Source organism: Callospermophilus lateralis, chromosome 6 (assembly GCF_048772815.1).
Source record: "Callospermophilus lateralis isolate mCalLat2 chromosome 6, mCalLat2.hap1, whole genome shotgun sequence".
NCBI classification, from domain to species: Eukaryota; Metazoa; Chordata; class Mammalia; order Rodentia; family Sciuridae; genus Callospermophilus; species Callospermophilus lateralis.
Window position 1 is genome coordinate 42385112 of NC_135310.1, and position 22235 is coordinate 42407346.

Below are 22235 nucleotides of genomic sequence, written 5' to 3' on the forward strand. Positions count from 1 at the left end.
GATTTTAAAAATATATATTAAAAGTCCTGAAACAAAAGAAACATGCCAAGGCCAAGCACAGTGGTGAAGCCTGTAATCCCAGAGGCTAAAGAGGCAGAGGCAGTAGAATGGCAAGTTCAAAGCCAACCTCAGCAATTTAGGGAAGCGCTAAACAACTCAGTAAGACCCTGTCTCTAATAAAATAGAAAATAGGGATACGGATTGGTTCAATGGTCAAGTGCCCCTTGGTTCAATCCTTGGTACCCATTTCCCCTCAAAAAAAAAAGAAAAAGAAAACATGCCAAGAAAATATAAAAGAAAAAAATTACAACATGAAGTATCATGGAAAATTGATAAACATAGAAGCAGGTAAAGAACATTTATTTAGAGTTTTGAGGATTTAAAACAAGACAGTGGAGCATAATGAATTTAGCCCTATGAACTAAGAAAAACTTTCCTGGAAACAGAAGATAATCAGAATCTACATATTGAAAAGTTCATCCAGAAAAATCAATTCTAAAATATATCTTAACAAAGCTAATTGGCATAAACATGAAAATAATCTTTTGGTCTTGAAGCAAAAAGATCAGGTCAGATAAAGAGAAAATCAGGTTGGTTTACCATTATATTTCTCAAGTACATAGCAAGAAATTAGTAGAGGAATATTTTAAAATTTTAGAGAAAATCAATATGAGGCAAGACTTTTATATGCAATCAAAGGATACACCAAGGACTACTGTTTTCAGTTTTTTCATCCAAAGGGAAAGGGATTCCCTGTGAAGGTTTTGATGCCCACATGGTCACCACAGCAATATGGCACTGTTGTTCCATGAGTGAGGTTTGTCTGCTTAGGATCTTGAAGAAAATTTGGAAAAGATGAAGAAAGAGTCTCCCTCTCCACACTCTGACTCCTAGCAACCTTTTTGCACAGACCTCTGCCAATGAAGCAAACACTTTTCTTGGAGTTTGCAGTTTGCAGGATGCAACTGTTACATAATTTCTTGACTTGGCTTACATTTGGGTCAAAGCAGAGATAAAGATGGAGAAAAAATACAAATAGGAAATTATTCACTGCTATCTTGGTTATTCTTCAAATTTGCCTTCCCACCCTATCTTTTACTCACTTGGCAGAATTCCCAGGTACTTGCATTTGTATTTTCCCCAGAGTTTGAAATTGCATGTAGGGGAAAGAGAGGCACTGAGGTTTCTTCCAGCTTGTTTGGAACCAGAAGTCCAGACCTTACTGCTTCACAACAGCCTTTCCTGACTGAATTAATAGAATAGCACTAAAGCTACATGGCCACTGGATGCCCTGCCATCACCTCAAATCCTTTAACTGTTTCTTCTAAATTATATATTATAAAACTGTTCCCATTCTATTCAAGTCAAGGAGAAGTTAATTTACATGAAAATAAAACCAAGAAAACACCCAGTGGTAGATGATTGTTTTGGAAACGGATTTAGCAAATTATTTTCATACAACAACATGAAATAATTGAAGCTTATGTAACTCTGTTCCTTTGCTCACTAAAGGCCTTTTGCTATAACTTTCAATCTCTTATATCACTCATATACCTGTATTACTGTGTTTTAAGATTATACTTATTTTCAAGTGGTAATTAAGGTTCTAAGGTAAACAAAAAGATCTTCAAGTATCTCATAATATAACCTCTTGAATATAAAAATGGCCAAATTTTACATTTGTTATTTCCTACCTGTTACACACTTTATACTAAATAGAATTTAATACATTGATTTGTATACTAAAACTGGCTTTCTTTTATTTTCTAGGAAGACAATGATGGATAAGAACAAACACCATTTTTAGATTAAATTATTAGGAGAGTCAAAAAATTTAAAAAAAAATCAAACCATTTACTGAAGGATATTGCCTTGCTGGACTATAAAATCGCACACTGTATTGAACAAAATCTAGATTGTAAGATATTCTAGAGATGCTGAGAGCATCTTAAACAGAATTGAATAACTAAATAAATAAATAATTGAATTAAATAAAAGATACATAAAATGTTTTCAATTTCTGAATTGGTAGGTCACCCTTAATTATTATTTTTATCTCCTGGGATTTACAGTGTCTGTGTTAAAGCTCTTGATCCTTAATTCCATCCCACTCCTTTAGTGATATTTTGTTATCTGAATTTCTTTCTTCCACATTTGACTTCTCCATTTCTTCTCCACCTTTCCACTAACACTTTCATATAATTAAGTTAGTAGCTTGCTTTAAGCATTTTAACCAAACAAACCAATTTTGAGGGTTAATATTAAGTAAATGAAGCTTCATCTATTGCAATCTCACATAACCCTCTTCTCCGTACACTGAAACTACTTCCAGTTCCAAGTACATCGTATGCTCTTTCAAACCTCTTGAATTATCACACCCTGTTTCTTCTTCCATCTGATTCTGATAAGCCATTATTTATCTTTGAAGATGCATCTGTCATTTCATCCTTGATGGCCTCAGTAGAAGCTACAAAATCCCACTTTTCTGTTTTATCACAAACATTGTGTTTTCATTTCCTAACATATTTTATTCTTACTCTTTACTTTCCAAGACTTATTAAACACAAGGCAGGCATTCAACCTATGTTAATTGAATGATGTATGAAGGAAGGGGAAAAAAAGAAGAAGAGAAAGAGACTAATAACCAACCACAGTACTTGGCTTAAGAGTAGGTAGCCCACTCCTTCATTTCATTCCACTATAAAACATAAAACATATAATTCAAAGAATTATATCAGATTTCAAAATTGGACACTATGTCTGTCATCACTGAGAAAGATTCAAAGAGACATTTTCAGTAGAAATTAGAGAATGGTAGAAGACATTGTTATTTTATTGTATAGCAGAATCAAGAGTTGTTCGGCGCCATGGCAGTCATCACAGAGCTATGACATTGGTCTCACTTGTGAAATTTCAGTGTTTTAAGGTCACATGCTTCACAATTACTTGATATTTGTTCCCATGATAAGAAATTTCATTTCTCATTATAAGAAATTTCTTGTATATTAATTATCTTTGAGACACGCCAAGAAAAGGTGTTAGTTAGTAGTATTTGTCATTTCTTGTCTTGAGATAAAAAGAGATTTCTTAAATGCCATTTGGAAGATGATTGCTCATAATTTTTCCTAGTTTACACAACACCTTTTCTATGACAATTACTATGAGAAATTCCCTCAGACATTGTGATAGCTGCAATTCTCTGAAGCAAGGGCAATTTTTACCTTTTGGTTGTCATACACTGAAGAGCTGGTGGGATTTGTCTCCTTACTTTCACTGCTGGAAAGGTTATAATTAAATTTGGAAACCATCCTTAACAAGAATAGAGATTTAATGGTCTGCATCTTATACATAATCTCACTCCTGTTTACATAATTTGTTCCTACCCTTTCTTTTTCTTTCTCACCTCTTTGCAATTACTTTATTTTTGTCCTTTTAGAAACACATTCAGAAAATCTTTACTAACTGGATCAATAGAACATAGAGCATACAGAGTTTTTTGTTGTTGTTGTTTGTTTGTTTGTTTTTGTTTTTTTAACCACTAATGTTCTGCACATTCAACTGTGTAGTAGAATGCGGTTATTACATGGAAAGGGAATAATTTGAGGGATCAAAAACTCTGCATTTTCAACATGAAAACTCACATTTGTAATAATCATTTTTAGTAGTTGGTGCTCTGTTTTCTGGATTATTCTTGTGTTGTATTCATAAGCCTAAAACAGATTCCAACAAATATGCATCAGATTTTTCAAGACTTTCTGAGGGATGATTGTATCATTCTAGTTGATTTCATTTGTGGAACCAAAAATTATTAATGAATCTATTCTTCCCCAGTATTTTCTTCTAAGACATTTTGCCAGTATTATTTTTATAGCACCAGGCATTTCTCAAGTTTATACTGATTGTAAAATTGTGTTAATACTAATGTGAAATAGGTAAGTAAAAACACATATTAGTAACTTAAGGTAAAGATCTTGATTTCTTAAGTCCTATCTTGCTTTTTTGTTTGTTTGTTTATTTGTTTTTGTTTTGTTTTGTTTTTGTTTTTTGATTCTGGAAGTGAAGACTTTTTCTGCCTTGGTCCCCAGAGCACTATCTCAAGGATTTGTGTCACCATCATCTATTAAGAATTTTCTATCCTTCTAGGTCATAGAAAATCATGTTATTTTAAATGTACTTAGTGTCATACTGTTAAATCAGACTAACATACATTTATTATATTCCTAATGATTATTATATGAAACTCAGTTAACTATAAATTTTTATATTATTATCACTAATTTGTGGTATCCAGTTTTTATTAGGTGGCAACATATCAATATGGCCATTAAGTAATAATAGTAAAGGTGTATTTCCCTTGATCTCTACCTCTCTTTCTCACTGTGTGTGTGTGTGTGTTTTCACTTTTCAGGAGAGATTTGGATTTTGAGTGTTCTGATGGAAGTATTTCATGGGAATAAAACATAAGAAGAAGAGAGAATAGAATTGGCAAAGGGAGCATCATTAAATGAGGGAGGGCAAATGGGATCCAGAGCCCAGTGGAAAGATGGGTACAGAAAGGCTCAGCAAAATTTACCCCTTGACATAGCAAATGAGAAAAGAAATTAAGTTGGGGAAAAGATGGTTTTGAAGATGTGAGAATAAGAAACAGATATCTGTCTCTTTGCTTCTGCTCTCCTTTGAAGATAAGGTGAGATTGCTAATTACATATGAAAGAGAATAGGGATACTGGAGTTGAAAGGAGAAAGAGTGAAATTGTTTTGTCAGAAAGTAGAAAACTAAATTAATTAAGAAAATGAAGGCTTTTGGTGTGAAATGTCACTTTAAATCTGTGGTTTAAATTAAAAGTGTTTAACTTGTTTTTTGTGCTCTTTCCAACATGGTCAGCTGTTCCAATGCTGAGAAGGTCAGCAGATAACTGGATAAAAGATAGTTGGAAATTTGTTAGCTGAAGATGATAAGGAAAGGAGGAGTGGAGCAGGTGAGTTATTCTAGTGAATGATGATTATCATAAAACATGAGCTTTAGGAGGCTGTGGATTTTAGCTAGGCTTTTCACTGCTAGAATGTTGCTGACACACATCAGGGCTCCACACGAATTTGTTGGATGACTGGTAAATAGAATCTAAGTGAAGTGAAATGAAGATGAAAGTATGGTGACAGAGATGGATGTTACATATGTAATAAACTCACTGTTTTTAATTTATTAAAAATTGTGATGAAATTAAAAGATTGTGCCAGGCATAATGGTGCATACCTGAAACCCTAGTGGGCTAGGCAGAAAGGCTGAGGCAGGAGGATAGCCAGTTTAAGACCAGCCTCAGCAACTCAGCAAGACCCTTAGCAACTCAGCAAGACCCTATCTCTAAATGAAATACCAAAAAGGCTAGGGTGATGTGGTTAGGTGCCCCTGGGTTCAATCCATGGTACAAAATATAATTCTTATACATATATCTAGTATTTTCAATTAAAAAAAGAGGGAGTGTCAGGGAGGTTGGTAGAGCACTGATAGAGATAATGTCTCATGGTGGCCTATACATCAAAGTACATGAGGGTTTTGAGGAAGCAAGGAAAATCCAGTAGAATGTTTGTTCCACTCTGAGAAAATGGGATACACAAAATATAAGAGAAGAATTGGACACACTTGAGAAACTACAGGAAACTAATGTGATCATTGGACAAGGAGTAAACGAATCTCACAGAAAGACTTAAGAAAATAGGGTGAAGATATGGGAGAATTCATGAAGGATTGAGAGTCCTAGAGAGTCACAATCATGAGTTTAGGAGACCAGGGAGAGGGAAAATATTAGAAAGTGTACAAAAAGTTATGTAGATAACAAGTTAGGTGATAAAATATGGAGTTTGTGTTCAATATACAAGACAAGGTGGACTTGATCTTGAAAACTCTAATTACTTCTCCTCCTCCTCCTCCTCCTCTTCCTCTTCCTCCTCCTCCTCCTTCTTCTTCTTCTCCTCCTCCTCTGCTTCCACCTCCTCCTCCTCCTCCTCCTCCTCCTCCTCCTCTCCCTCCTTCCCCCTCCTTCTCCCCCTTCTCATTTTTCTCCTTCTCCTTCTTCTTTTTCAGATTTCTTGATGAGAAAATGTCTTTGAAAATCTCAAATGTGCCCAAGGTTGTTAAGAATTGATTATCATTAAATATACAATAACCATTCATACTCTTGACATTCTCTTGGCTATCTACTTAAAGATGTTCATCTTTCCTTTTGTTTCCATAGATGTAAACATTTCATTGTTTAAAAGCCTTTAAGATAAATTTTCACAGGATAATAAAATCACTTAAAATTATAAGATCCCATATTTTTTAATATCTTCAATTGGATATGCAGGAGGAATACAGAGGAGAAACTACCAATAAAACTCAAGCACAATAGCCATGACCATTAGTTATCTCTGAAGAAAGAGCATATTTCAATAATTCAAATGTTCTTTATCTTTATTATCCTGTTCATGGAACTAGAGTTGTTAGGGTCTGTAAACAAGTCAAGATGGCACCTGGCATTTTGCCAGAGGGAATGATTTGTGAAGTAACACCAGCGAGCCATTAAGTGTGGAGATTCCTTATTGGTTGACTGCTGTATCTAGTTTATGTTAATTAGATAAGCTGTATGGAATGTATAAATACCGCTCCTGTCCTACAATAAACAGCTCCCACTCCTGCTGTATCAATCTCCACAAGTTGCTCGTCACCCCCCGCCCCCGTTAGTTTGCTGCAGTTGGACTTCAGCAGATGGTGGCCCGTAAGGGGAGCTCCGGGACACTCGGGGTAAGTGACGAAAAAAAAAAACAAAGCTGCCCATACATAGATAGGACGGGAGCAAATCTGCTCATCTCTAGATAGGGCAAGAGGAAATATGGCCATTTCGAAAAAATGGAGAGGATTGATGCAGTAAGTTTGTGTCTTGTTTTGTCTGAGTGTATTGTATTGTCTTTGTGACAAAAATATGGAAGGGGTGTTAAATAAATTGATAAGGGAAAGAGGCACCCCAGTGGAACCAAGAATAGTTAGGGCATGTATTGATGAAAGCCCGGGAACTCTAGTCAGAAAGAAGAAAGTTCAGAGGAAGAAGGATTATCAAGAAAAAAGTTGCAGCAAAAGGCTATTACTGAATACTTTTCATTACCAGAGGGTGCGTGAATTGGTACAGTGGCTGCCACGTGCGCGAGCCGGTCAGGGTGCAGCAAGGACTTTCCAAGCAGTGGCAGCGGGCTCTTCCCAGCCCCCCACCCAGGGAGCGGGACATCACTGTGAGAGCCCAAATCCAAACCTGACCTGGAGGCACAGTCTCGCAGGCTCTTGCTCCCTGTGCCCAGTGGCAGTTTGAGTCTGGAACACTCCCGGGACTCTCCCTGGGGCCATCTGGGGCTGCCCAGGACTCTGCAGGTGGAAGATGGCCTGAGTCCCTGAAGTTTGATCATTTCCAAGGCCAGTAACTGCAATGATTCTCCCACACCTGGAAGCTAATAAGTAATGAGCATTATTAAGGCTTGTTTCAAATGTAAAACCTTGAGATAATGTACTAAATTGTTCAGAAGGTTGTTTTCTTAGTGCCTGCTGGAATACTACAGGATTTTCTTTAACATCATTGCCTGAGTTCCTGCCTTCATCCCAGTGCCCATAAAGACGAAGGAAGAAGAATTTCCAGTGTTGCTGAAAACCGAACGAAACTTCTGCTAGGAAATGGAGGAGACTTTGGAGCTGTTGCTGTTTCTGCTGCTACAGCTTAGGCTAGCTGCCTACAGAACTTACCTGGACTGTGATTTAAGCTAGCTGCCTGCAGAACTTACATGGACTGTGATTTACCTGGACTGTGAGTTAATCTATTGTGACACTGCTTTACCTGGACTGAGACAACAAACTGTAATCTAAAACAAATTGTAACTCAGTATCTCTGCTAACGGTGTCATTGCTGGTATAATTTTTCCAAGGGCTTCTTACATGAAGCCATCAATTGGCTTGGTATTGTGGCATTATGTATCCTCCCCTTCTGCTTGTGTTTGTGTAAAAACCACTATGGTCATTATTTAAATTAAACAAAAGGGGGAAATGTTAGGGTCTGTAATCAAGTCAAGATGGTGCCTGGCATTTTGCCAGAGGGAGTGGTTTGTGAAGTAACGCCATGGAGCCATTAAGTTTGGAGATTCCTTATTGGTTGACTGCTGTATCTAGTTTATGTTAATTAAGATAAGCTGTGTGGAATGTATATATACCCCTCCTGTCCTACAATAAACAGCTCCCACTCCTGCTGTATCAACCTCCACAAGTTGCTCGTCACCCCCTGGTTAGTTTGCTGCAGCTGGACTGTGGCAAGAGTAACTAACAATGAATCCATACTTTACACAGAATTTGTGGGTGGGGGTCTATAATAACATCCATCAAACTCCATCTGTTCTCATGCAAGTAAAACTATGAAGATGTCCCAGCCAAGGACACTTACTATTTTCTAAAGCTTCATATGCCACTCCACTTTAACAACAATAATCAATCTTGCCAAGCTGTTTAATAATGCTGTCATCCTACTGCCTAATATCTTAATTAGAAATGCTTCCTTGTTCTTCTTGACTGTGACATCTCCAATAAGTTGTAACCCTGCAGCTTTCTACTCACAAAATATACCTAATCAGAGTATTTGATTTTCTTTATAAAATAAAAGGGTTCATGTCTTGATTATATTTCATCTAGATATGAAAATTGCCCCTTGATTGGGCCCTCCTCTCTATGATCTAAAACTCAGATTAACAGAAAAATAATTTATATAAATTATCTGAAGCATGGGCATTGATTTTGTCAACTTTCTGATCAAATGTCTTTGCTAAATCATTATTTCCAAAGGAAATCCAAATCCCTTATTCAGCATTTTAACATTCTCTATCCTCTTTCATCTGAGAGGAAGCCAATCTAGTTAGTAGCCAAGAGTTCAAATTTTAATGCTGAATCTTGGCTCTTAGGTGCTGGAAATTTACTTTCTTTATGCCTCCATTTCTTGTCTGGAAATGGAATTAATCATAATCATATTTCTTTCAGAGAGTTGTTATGTATATTAAATGAGGATAAAGTCACAAACAATTCTTGGCATCTGAAGATTTGCTTTCATTTCATGGAAGCAAATTAACTTTTTAACTTTATGTTCAATCAGTTACCATCAACTAATCTATCCACAATAAAGTAAATTGCTTTTTGGCAGTTAGTTAAAAATAGTGTAATAGAGAAAGTCAAGCAGTTGATTTAGAATCCAGACTACTACTGAGGAACTATGGGGATGTTTCTTCATCTCTCTGGGCTATAATTGCTGTATCTGTTGTAAATGGTTTGAAACAAATGTAAGTAGAGTGTATAGCACATGCTATGGAACATGGGTTTCCCATGAGTCATAACTATTTTTAACACTGATACACCAGGAAGAGTCAAACTTGGTAAAGCTGGGGACAGTGGTACATACTTGTAATCCCAGCAACTTGGAAAGCTGAGGCATAGGTTTACAGGTTCAAGGCCAACCTCAGCAACATAGCAAGCACCTGTCTGAAATTTCAAAAATAAATAAATTAAAAGAACTGGGGTATAGCTCAGTGTAAAGCAACCTTGGGTTTAATCCCCTGTACCAAAAGAAAGGAGTCACACTTAACTTCCTCCACATTTGCATATGCTGCCATTGCAATATTCATTTTTTCCTCTCTAAATTTAGTTCATTATTAAGCTTGAACTGAAATTCCCTCTGTTTTCCCATCAAATGGGCTCCAATTTCCCCCCTGAAAAAGTAATCTGTTCCCTTTCTAAAATCCTAAAACATATTATTCATATTTTCCTTTTATATCTGTTTCTCAATTGTTGATATTTGTGTTACTTCACTTATCTGAGCGAAGATTCTGCAGGAATGAACTGTGTTGGTTCGTCTTTTTACCTTCTATATCCAGACACATAATAGACAATCAGTAACATTTTCTTTAATGGAACATGACTGAGTCATTTATTCTAAATGTAGGGGGGAAATTACATGAAGAAGCAATCTTTGATGTTTCTCTTCAGTGCCATTGGCTCCCAAAAAGTGAGCATACATTATAGACATCACGAATCTTACTCAAATTCCATTTGCAGTCTATTTTAGAAAATATATTGTACATATATATATATGCAAATATGTTTCCTAGCATTTAAGATATCAATGTGCTACTGATATGGCAGTTTAGCAATGGTTAGGGCATAATTGTAAATCTGGGTGACATTACCTACCAGCTGAGTGATTGAGATACTTAAGCTCACTTTCAGCTTCCTCATCAGAACATGAGATATTAATAAAACATATTTAATGTAGTTATTGTTGAATTTAAGTAATAAAGTGCATTTAGCTTTATTTTTGTTATTACAGCCATGGTTAACTAATTAGAAAGGTCATAGTCCTTCATGTTACTAGTACTACAGTACACTTGAGTCACCATCAGCCAAACACTAGGCAAAAAATAAGAGCCATATGCTCAGCATATTCTTTGTCATGGTCCAGTGGGTGGACTACTCAATGTCATGTAGATACATAAAGTACTACCACAGGGTCACATTAAATTATATAGTTTTAGTTCTTATTGCATATTTTGGGTTCTGTTAAAATGATATGTTAAATTTTGATACTGAATACAAGTAGATCATTTCTGAAATCCAAAAAAACTGCTAAAATGTTTTTGCCATTTGCTACTACACACCTGCCCGACTCAGGATTTTTTTTCAGTAATAAATTCATTACTGCGACTTAAACTAAATGTAGCCATAACCCAATGAATAGTTCACACTTTCATTTATATAAGATGTTTCATTCATTCTTTCCCTATATATAATATTATGTGTGAATATATATATATATATAAATATATATATATTATATATATATATAAATGTATGCAGATATAGATAATACATATATGTATATATACATGTATGTTTGTAAGTGTGCAAGAATTTTCAAGGGAATGCTTAAATAGTATTCTGATAAAAATAAGGAGCTGAGCTCAGAATTTATAGGTTCTAAAGTAATGGGGAATGGGTCATACATATAAAACCCAGATTTATGAAATCTCAGTAACAATGTCCTTCAAAAGTGTTTTTCCTTGGGACAGTTTAGTGAGTAGAAACATCTCTGCTAAGAGCTATCTGCAGTTGTTTTTTCCAGTTTCCTGCTGAGTGCTTTCTCAGGACTGCAAAGCCCAGGAAGCACTTATTCCTCCTGGGCTGTCTTCACAGTGGCAATGGAGCTGGTCTGATTTTCTGAATTTACCAGTATAGCACAAAAGTCGCTCAGAAGATATCATACAACTAGTGAGGAGGCTCATCAGATGTCTTGGTGTTCCTAAAATTCAGCAATTATGTTTATATATTTATTTGCTTTAAATTTCTTCAGTGATTTCACTGTTTTGTTTTCACTGGAGGTCTGTTCATCCTATGAGGACTCATTTTTTCACTTCCACCTTTCTAAGATAATGATGGGTTCACCACTTGGTGCCACATACTGAGGAGCAGGAAGGCTTCTCTTTCCTACTCCACTCCACACAAATGTGCTCAGACACCTTGTCAGGCTTGTGCCCACCTGATATTAGAAAAGCAGTTCACACATAGGTGTAGAGAGCTAGGATATAGGAAACATGGATGTATTTATGTTGTTTGGGAAGTTCTATTTTCTTTTGAACTTTAGACTTTCATCTACAACAACAAAAATGGTAATACTTATTTTTCCAAAATTCTAGTTTTAATTCAAGACATGGCTCTCCCAATAGGAAAGCAGTAATAACAGAGAATTAACATCTTCTCGGTAGTCAGGAAAACAGGTTGGAATGAAATCAAGAAAGCAAAAAAGGAGAAAAAGTCAATGAAGAGGGTGTTCTGAAATCATACAGCCACCAAGAAATTTCTAGGCAGAAAAAGATCAACTTATTTTCATATTGTTTGTAGATGTTCAGAGGTAGTAGCCATACTTGCCCCAAACTGTCTGTTTTTACTGAATAATGGAAATCTGAACAAATTATACGTGTTTGTTTATTCTCTGTCTTTACCCTCCTAGAATGTTCTCTCCATAAATGTGGGGATATTGTCAGTCATGCTTCTTGCTGCATTGTTAGGACCACAAGAAATTCCTGTCACAGATTCATGCTTTTTTAGTATGTAATGAAGGAAGGACAGAATGCAATTGTCCTGCAAAATTAAATCTGAAAGGGAAGTTCTGAGAGAGATTATGTTACTAATTATTTATTAGAATGTTCACAGCTTTTCTTTTTTCCCTTTTTTTCCCTACATTCATGGAAGATATTTATAATATCAGTGTAAACAGAGGCATTTAATTTTACAACTTATATAGAATAATGTCACATATTTTTGAAGACCTTATATTTCTAAAAACTGTAATTCTTCCTTCTTCCCTCCCTTACCACTACATTTTCACATGTTTTTATGTTCTAAGCAGTTCATTCTGTATGAGTTTATTCAGCTTTTAGGTTAATTTTATCTTTACATGAACTTCAAAATATGATTTCTCTCCTTATTTCTGCTTTACATAATTTGGGAATTTCAAAGTTGAAAACATGAAAAATTGTAAAAACCAATACAAGCTGTGTACAAAGGCATTAAATTTATGTTTTATTCCACAAAAATATTTGGATTTTTTTTCTCACATATGGGTATATAGATGCACATATTTAGACATGTATATGTACATATGCATATATCAGATGGCCTCATACTGTGTAGTCATATAAATAAAAAATAAGAGAAACTTTCATGACCTGATTAATAATAAAACATTATAAGGCAGAAAATAGCAAATATATGGAATGACAGAAAAATAGAAATGAATGGTAATAGAACAGTATTATAAATGGTAAAAGGAGCATTTCAATTAATTATGAGCAGTGTTCAAAATAAGCTTCATGTAGCAATTTTTCTGTTTCCTCTTGGACATTGCAGATGAGATTGTAATCATGTGGCTCTGCAGGTACGTTACTAAAATCATCATTTACCTGACAAATGGAGAATAGGTGATCTCTAAATTTTTTATGAGATAAGGATAACCAAAACTTGTTGTATTTATTCAAAAATATCTGAAGCATTAATATTAGTAATAAGTCACAATTTCCCAAAGTGTGAACTAAGGAATAATACTTTCAGATTTTCAGAGGAATGAGTCCTATAGTCAAACGTAATATAGCCTCTTTGAGAGTCTCAGTTCACATCAGGACCAAAGGCAGGCATGTCTAAGAGGGATACAGCTCCTTCGTTGGAGGGCCCAGGTTCTGGAGTACTGTCATCTGCTCAGTTTCAGGTTCTGCCACTTACTAGCTATGTGCTTTGAGTAAGTTATTTGTCCTTTTCATTCTTCACTACAACAATAGACAAAATCACAATGCTTACCAAGGGTTTCTGGGGAAAATGTGTCAGTGCATGCAAAGGACTAGAACCATACCAGTAAATTATGTGTACATTAAAACAAGTCAATATTATTGTCATTATAATTATAATTATCACTAAATTTTGAGATAAATCACATAATAACACTTATTTGTCTTGTTAAGTCTGACATTTTATTGATCTCCAAATTACTTTATGTAAAATTATAATTGAAATCTCAAAATTCCTATTTCAATCCCATATTATTATTTAAATTACAAGAGAATAACTGCTATTTGAGGGCATTTTGAGAAACACCGAGGTAGAGCATAAAACCAAACTGGTTTCCTGATTATCTATAATGTTATTGGAGGAAAAATAAATAACTCAAATTCCTTTAAAATGAAGATGAATAGAGCTGCACAGAGCAGGGATTTGGTTCAAAAGTTTAATTTTCAAAAATGTTACCCATGTGATTTGAGATTATTAATAAAATATTTAAAAACTAATTGTACTTTACAAATTGTTGAAAAATTTATTTAAATGCCAAAAAATAAAAAAAATGCATGTTTTAGATTTACCACTAGATAAGAGTCCTATTTCAGCACAAGCAAAAGAGTCACTCTTGTTCAGTCTGCCCTCAGGTATCACTGGTCTCTCAGGAGAGACAGCGCATGCATGTACAATTGAATACAAGTGGTCCAAAATTCATGAGCCCTGTGGGTCCTTAGGTAAGTAAATATCCTCACCCAACTAAAGGTAAACAATTTCTGGGAGGTGTAATGTGTTTAACCTGTTACCTCTGCAACCTGAAATGACATAATTAATTGCCTGTCCTTTCGTTACTCACACAATATCTTACATGATCTACACTGACCAAAAGTTGTCAGAAAAATCAGTGGTTTTTATGTTCTGTGATCTAGTAAGAACTTTCATACTTAAGCAAATGTTAAAATTTACATGATAAAATGCCTTCAGTGTGTGTGTGTGTGTGTGTGTGTGTGTGTGTGTCTGTTATTGAACCCAGCCAGGGTGCCATGCCACTGAGCTACATCCCCAGCAGTATTTTATATTTTTAGATTTTGAGAGAGGATTTTGCTGAGTTACCCAGGTTGGCCTCAAACTCGTGGTCCTCCTGCCTTAGGCTCCCAGATTACTAAGATCATGGGCATGCACCCATGATCAGTTTTTATATATGTTTCAGTGGTCATTATGTATACTACAGGCAAAACAAAACCAACACACATATACTAAAACACTAAAGGGAAAAAGGCCCATTTTATTGAATACAAGACAACCTGATTTTGAGTACTTAAAATGTTGTTCTTGTCTAAGTAGCTTTTTTTTTTATGTACTTTCTCTGATAGTTTTTTTTTTTTTTTTTTTTTTTTTGTCTCTCAATCCCTTAAGTTTCAACCTTTGATAATGTTTACATCTAATTTAGGTAATTATGAAATAAGAACTTTGGAGAAAATAATGTTTGCGCTTTTATACTTATCTTTGAAGTTTCTCACTGGAAATTATATTTACTTTTCTCAAGACACAGTTTTAAGCATCTACCAGTTTTTCCATTCAAAATTGTCCTCTGTAGAAAATGTTGCTTACTTTACCATGACTGCATCTCTAGAGTCTACTCTCTGGCATCCAATCTAAATGTTGATGCAAAGGGAGACTAAATAAAGATACAGATCAACTGAGGTGTTCATGTTGAATGAATGGATAAAGAAAATGTGCTTATATGCATAGTAGAACACTATTCATCTTAGAAAAAAGACATCCTTCCATTCACCTCAGCATGGATGTAACTGGGAGATATTTATGGTAAGTGAAATAAGCCAGGCACAGAAAGGCTCCTGTGTTCATTCATATGTAAAAGCTAAGAAAACATTGCCCCATAGAAATAGAAGTGAAAAATAGAATAATGATTACTAGAGACTGAGAAGGGTAGGAGAGGAAGAAAGGTCAAAGAAGTGTTAAGAGGTTAAAAAATGAAGCTACATAGGCATAATAAATTCTAGTGTTCTATAGCATAGGAGGTGAATATGGTTAAAAATAACTTGTGAATTTCATGCTAGTTAGAAGAGAGGACTTCTAATGTTGCCAAAATAAAGTAATTATAGATGTTTTAAGTAATGCATATACTAATAACTTTGAAGATGTAGACGTATAATGATCTCATTTCATCATTATATATTTTATGCATAAATCTAAATATCACACTGTACTCCATAAATATATGTACAATTATTATGTGTCAATTATCTGATATAGGGGTGGTGAATCCATGCTCTTGTAAAAAATCATTGTAAATTTGAGATTCTAGGTATTCTGGGATTCTCTTCTTTAGTTGGGATTCTAGGTATTCTCACAATCTTTGAACAAAGTTACATTAAAAGTGTTGACTTCAGCAAACAATATTTTTGTACATCTAGTTAGTTCTTGACTTAATTGATTTTGAGAATTCAAAAAGTATACTTTAATGGTAGAGAAGAACAAAGCAATTCTGAAATGAGAGAGCAGAGTGTTTTGATTAGCTCTTCATTGCTATGAACAAAAGACCTGACAAGTACTATGTAGAGAAGGAAGAGTTTATTGTGGCTCATGGTTTCAGAAGTTCAGTCCATGGTAAGCTGCCTCCAGAGTTATGGGCGAAGTGCATTGTAGAGAGAAGCAGCTCAGGGCATGGCAACCAGGAAACAGAGTGAGTTCCACTCACCAAGGACAAAATATAAACTCCAAACACACACATAAAGACACACACAAAGACACAAATTATCTACTTCTCCAGTATATTAAAATCAGAGTCTGAGATGAAACTATATTCTCTGCTTCTGTTGGTGGGTGTGGTCTGCATTATTTGCAGGCTTCTGTAGCCAAAAAAAAAGTGTTACATATCTTCTTTCTGAGTACTTGTCTCATGAATTTAAATAAAGAAATCTACAGTTGAGGATGAATGAGTCTAAGAGTAGGATTTATTCAAGTATGAATAGAAACAGAACTCCCACAGCATAAGGAGGGACCCACAAGGGATTGCCATTTGAGTGTGCTAGTCTAGGGAATTATATAGCTTGTGAGTCAGTGATATTTGTTCAAATTTATGCTAATCAGAGGTTGTAAAATATCAACACTATTGGTTAACCCTGCAATCACTTCTGTTTTCCTACTGCTTTTTGGAGAGCATGAGGTGGAGGTTATTGGATTACAAATGCTCAGGGGTTCCAGACTATGGTATGATGTGGAACAAGCAGCTTCATCAGGCACAGGCCAGGCTGCCAGGGTTTGAATGGTTGGTGCGCATTGACTCTCCTCTCTCTGGCTCACCCTCAGGCTGGTGCCAGCATGGCAGGCTCATGTGGCCATGGTCTGTGCTTGCTGCCCACACTCCAGCCCACTCAGTCCATTGATCCACAGCTCTGAGACAAGGTCCTGGTTTTAACACCCTACAGTGACTTCCCAGGTAATCCATATTTGTGAATTAATCCACTGATTAGGTTATACCTCTCATAATCTAGTCATTTCACCTCTAAAAATTCTTGCATTTTTCTCACACACAAGCTTTAGGAGGACACATCAGAAATAAAACAACATAAAGTTTCTTGAAGAATACTCTTTTTAAAAGGAGGAGAGTTCCTGAATAAATTATACACAGTAAATTCCCCCATCATATTCATCATGCATTCACATTTATACAACAATATCTACTACACAAACTGTAGAGAAAGAGAAAAAGTAATGGCAAAAGGATATGGTAGCCAATGGAATAAACCTGACATAATTTTCCTATTATATATAAAAATACACCACAGTGAATCTCACCATCATGTATATCCACAAGAATAAGATATATTCCATTCTTGGATAATTAGATCAAAAAGGACTCTACCATTTCTATGTATAACTAAAAAGAACCAATAATTTAAAAAATGGATATGATAAATGTTTAAAAAAGGGAGAGCAGAGATAGTTATTGATGTAGTAGAAGTCACTCAAAAGGGAATAAATTATGTATATAAAATTATTGATATTATTTCTTGCTCAAAATTCTTGGCACCTGAAATGTTTCAGGGCTTCACATGTGTTAGATTAGACTATTTGCTTATTAAACATGATGAAATATTCTGAGAATGGGGAATAATTCTGAAATTGAAATTCCCTTATGTTCCATATACATTTTATGTACATAGTTCAAGGTAAGTTTGTAATTCTTAAATGATTTATTAGTGAATTATAGTTATACATAATATTGTGGAGGGGGGGTCATTTTGACATAATTATACAAGTATGGAGCATAATTTACTCCACTTAAGTTCCCAGAACCTTCCTTCCTCTTTTCATTCACCCTTCCACTGTTCTGTTTCCTCTATTATGCTGGTATTTCTTATATTTATCTAGCTTTTTAAATTAGTGCTTTATAGATATACATAAAGCATAATTCAATGTGCAATGTACATATATTTGTATATAATACATGGCATAATTTGGTCAATTTCATTCCACCATTTCTCTCTTTTCCCATTGTTCCCCACTCCTGCTCAATCCCCTTTCTCTAGTCCACTAGTTTCCCTTCTGTTTTCATGAAATCTCCCTATTTTCCCCCTTATTTTGGTCTAACTTCTACATGTGAAATAAAATATCTAACTCTTGACTTCCTGAGTCTTATTACATTTAGCATGATGTTCTCCAGTCCATCTACTTACCAGCAAATGCCATAGTTTTATTCTTAATGTTTGAGTAAAACTCCACTGTGTATAAATACCACATTTTCTTTATCAATTAGTCTATTGATGGGCACCTGGGCTGGTTCCACATTTGGCTATTATGAGTTATACTACCATAAATATCAGTGTGCCTGCATCACTTTAATATGCTTACCTTAGTTCTTTTGGATAGATATATAAATAAATATGAGGGGGATAGCTGGGTCATATGGTTATCCTATTCCTAGTTTTTGAAAATCTCCATTCTTCTTTCCAAAATGTCTGTACTAATTTGCAGCCCCATCCACCATGTATGGGTGTACCTTTATCCCCACTTCCTTGTCAACATTTATTATTTATGTTTGATGATAACTATTATAACTAGAGTGAGATAAACTTTCAAGATGGTTTTGTTTGCATTTCCCTGATCGCTAGGGATATTGAACATTTTTTCATATATTTGCTGACTATTTGTGTTTTAGCTTTTGAGAAAAATGTTATTAGTTCTTTTGCCCATTGATTGGGCCTTTTGTGTAAGTGTGTTTTTGTGTGAAGCTTTAGAGTTTTTTATATATATATTCTTACTATATAAACAGTAATATATTCTTTATATATATGTATATTATATACATATATATGTAATCCCCTATCGGAGGAATAGCTGACTAATATTTTCTCTCATTTTATAGGTTTCTTTCTTCACACACTTTATCGTTTCCTTTGCTGTGCAGAATTTTTTTTTTACTTCAATTTTGTCCCAGTAATTGAGTCTTGGTTTTATTTCTTAAGCTTTTAGGGTCTCATTAAGGAACTTGGTGCCTGCATCAATATGTTGGAGTTTTGACCCTGATTTCTTCTGGCAGTTGCAAAGTTTCTGATCTAATTCTTAGGTCTTTGATACTTTGAGTTGACTTTTGGCCAGGGTGAAAGATAGGGATCTAGTTTCATTTTTTTACATATGGATATCCAGTTTTCCCAGCAGCATTTGTTTAAAAGGTTGCCTTTTCTCCAATGTATGTTTTGGCACCTCTGTTGAGTATCAGATGACTGTATGTATATGGTTTTGTCTCTGTGTCTTCTGTTCTATTGATGGTCATGTCTGTTTTGGTGCCAATGCAGTGCTACTTTGGTTTCTATGGCTCTGTACTATAATTTGAGATCTGGTATTGTCACGCTTCCTGTGTTGCTCTTCTTGCTTAGGATTGATTTTGCTATTTTGAGTCTTTTCTTATTCCAAATGAAGGTTAGGACTGTTCTTTTTTTTCCTATTTCTGTGAAGAATGTCATTGGTATTTTGATGGAGATTACATTGAATCTATGCTTCTGGTAGCATGTCCATTTTGAACAATGTTAATTCTGCTTATCTAAGAACATGGGGGGCGGGGTCTTCTCATCCTCTAATGTCATCTTCAATTTCTTTCTTTAGGCTTTTATACTTTTCATTATAGAACTCTTTTACTTCCTTGGTTAGATATATTCTCATGGTGCTTCTTTTTTTTTTGTAGTTATTTTGAATGGGATAGTTCTGATTTCTTTCTCGGCTTATCCATCATTGGAGTACAGGAAATCAGTGGATTTATGTATGTTGATTTTGTATCCTGCTTCTTTGCTGTATTTTCTTAGTTTTAGAAGTAAATAATTTTTTGCATAAAGCAATATTTTATGGTGTTCAATTTTTCCTTGTGTCATCATGTTACCTTTCAGAATTTTCATATTTTGAGCATTTCAGATTTTGAACTTTTGGATTAGGGATGCTCAAACTTTAGAATAGAAAACTCACATTTTTACCTAATTATATGACATCTATTCATCTTATTATTCCAACATTTTCTTCCATATTTTAATCTAAAAGAAATTGCTTCACAACTTAAAATGGAAAAGCGATTTTGCATGGTGGTGAAGAAGTAGATTTGGGTACTGTGGCTCTCTATAAATGAACCCTGACTCTATTGTATTCTAACAATGTGACTGTAAGGAACTTCACCTCAGGCATAAAATAATGGTACAACAGTAGATTTTTATGAGGATTAAGTGTTATTTATTAGTTTTAATGTAATTTTATTGTTGTTAATAAAAATCAGGATATAAGATTAAAAATGTAGAATTTTCATTTTCAGTATTATTTTACAGCTAAATTTGGTACAACTTAGCATTTCACATTCAACACAAAGATTATCAATCTTCCAATTACTGGGAAAAACAAAAATACATTTTAAAATATATTAGTAACTATCAAGTGAAACCAAATGTTAATATTCAGAAAAATTTCAGGGTCCATTACATACTAAATAATTGGTAAGTTTTCTTTGAATTATGAAAGAATACCTCACAATTTTAGTCCAGGCATTTGTTTGTTATTTATAATTTGCTTTAGCTCCTGAATTCTTTTGGAAAAAATGGCTTTTATCATCTTCATTTTATACTTGTACAAACAAGTTTCAGAAAATTCAAAAATGTATTTTTAAGTTGCCAATGATTGTACTTATTAGTACTAAAATATTAATTGACTTTAATTGTACAGCAAAACTGGTCCTTGACTAGGCATCAGTGTCTTTCTCTACAGAAAGCTGATAGTCATTGGTAAGTTATAAGTTATTTATTGTAATAATAGTGGAAATTAAACATACTATCATCATTAATCTCTATCTTCTCAAATTACAAAGTATGAAAGTATTTGTTACAATATTGTGTAATTTTAAATGAGATGAAAACAGTATATTAAAAAATAAAGGTTGATTTCCATTTATACATTTAGATATTGATTCCAGAACCCAACATCCAATTCACATATGTGTTAGGACATGAAAAGTGGAAGTATAGTAGCACAATTACCACCTTAAATATATTAACAATTAGCACTGATATGGTCTTTAACTATCTTGTGCTTTCATGTATAGTTTCTCATTGGAGCAGGTAAGTTTGGGAAGTCATTATCAACATTGTACAGATGATCACCCTGAGGTTCAAAATATGGTATCATTTTACCAATGACTAAAGGCTGGTGAGGCAGAAGAGCTGGTTTGAAGCCATGTCTTCCAATGCTGGGTCCCCTGTTTGTAGAGATATCAAGATGTTCCCTCCCAAAGGAGGAGCTTAGTATTGATGGTTGCATATTTGCTTTACACATGTCACAGGAGAGAAGATCAAAATACTCTGTGGGCAAGGTTGCTGTCACCTCTGCCAAAATGCCTTCATGTTCAGAGTACTTGTTCTCTAAGTTCCTGTTTTAGTCAGATATTTGCTACTATGACCAAAAGACTGACAATAACAATTAGAGGAGGAAAAATTTATTTTGAGGTTCACAGTTTCAGAGGTCTCAGTCCATAGATTGTAGACTCTGTTACTTGGGGCTTCAGGTGAGTCAGAACATCATGGCAGAATTGTATGGTGGAGGAATGCAAGTTAGGACATGGTCACCAAGAAGCAGAGAGTTCCCCTCAGGCAAAATGTAAACCCCAAGAGCCCACCCCGAATGACCTACCTCCTCTTACCCACACTCCACCTGCCCACAGTTACCACTCAGTTAATCCCTACCTGGGGATTAATCCACTGGTAGGGATATGGCTCTCATAACCTAATCATTTCACCTGTAAACCTTCTTGCATTGTCTCACATATGAGTATTTGCAGGTGAGCTGAACCATAAAAGTTCTGCAGCCTGACACCTTCTTCCCATATCAAGCTTAATTGCCTTTTCTCAAAGGAGAGAATTTCCTCTTTTAAACATAGTTGTTTTCTCTTCTACTCCTGTAAAAATTGATCAAAGGCCACAGACTCTCCTCAAAGAAATGGATTTAACAGTCTTGGCCTGTTTCTCAGTCCCCAGGACAGTGCCAAGTAGTGAGATTTATGGGGACATTCTGTGAGTTCTGTTTGATTAAAAGTTTATTAGGAATTGCATCTCAGCTCCAAATAGTGGAGAATGACCAAGCAGTGAAGGCTGTAGAGGTGATGAGTGTGTTATGTATGACTTGTAGGCTTCTAGAAAGTCTGTGGAGGAAGGTTGTTTTTGAAAATGTCCAGGCAATATTAACCCCCAAAGATAACACCAAAAAGTGATCCACATAACTATAAAAGTGCAGAACATAGAACTATATAATTTATGTCATGATAAAAACACAAAATACACATGACCAAAGCTTAGTTTGTTGTTTTCCTCAGGGAG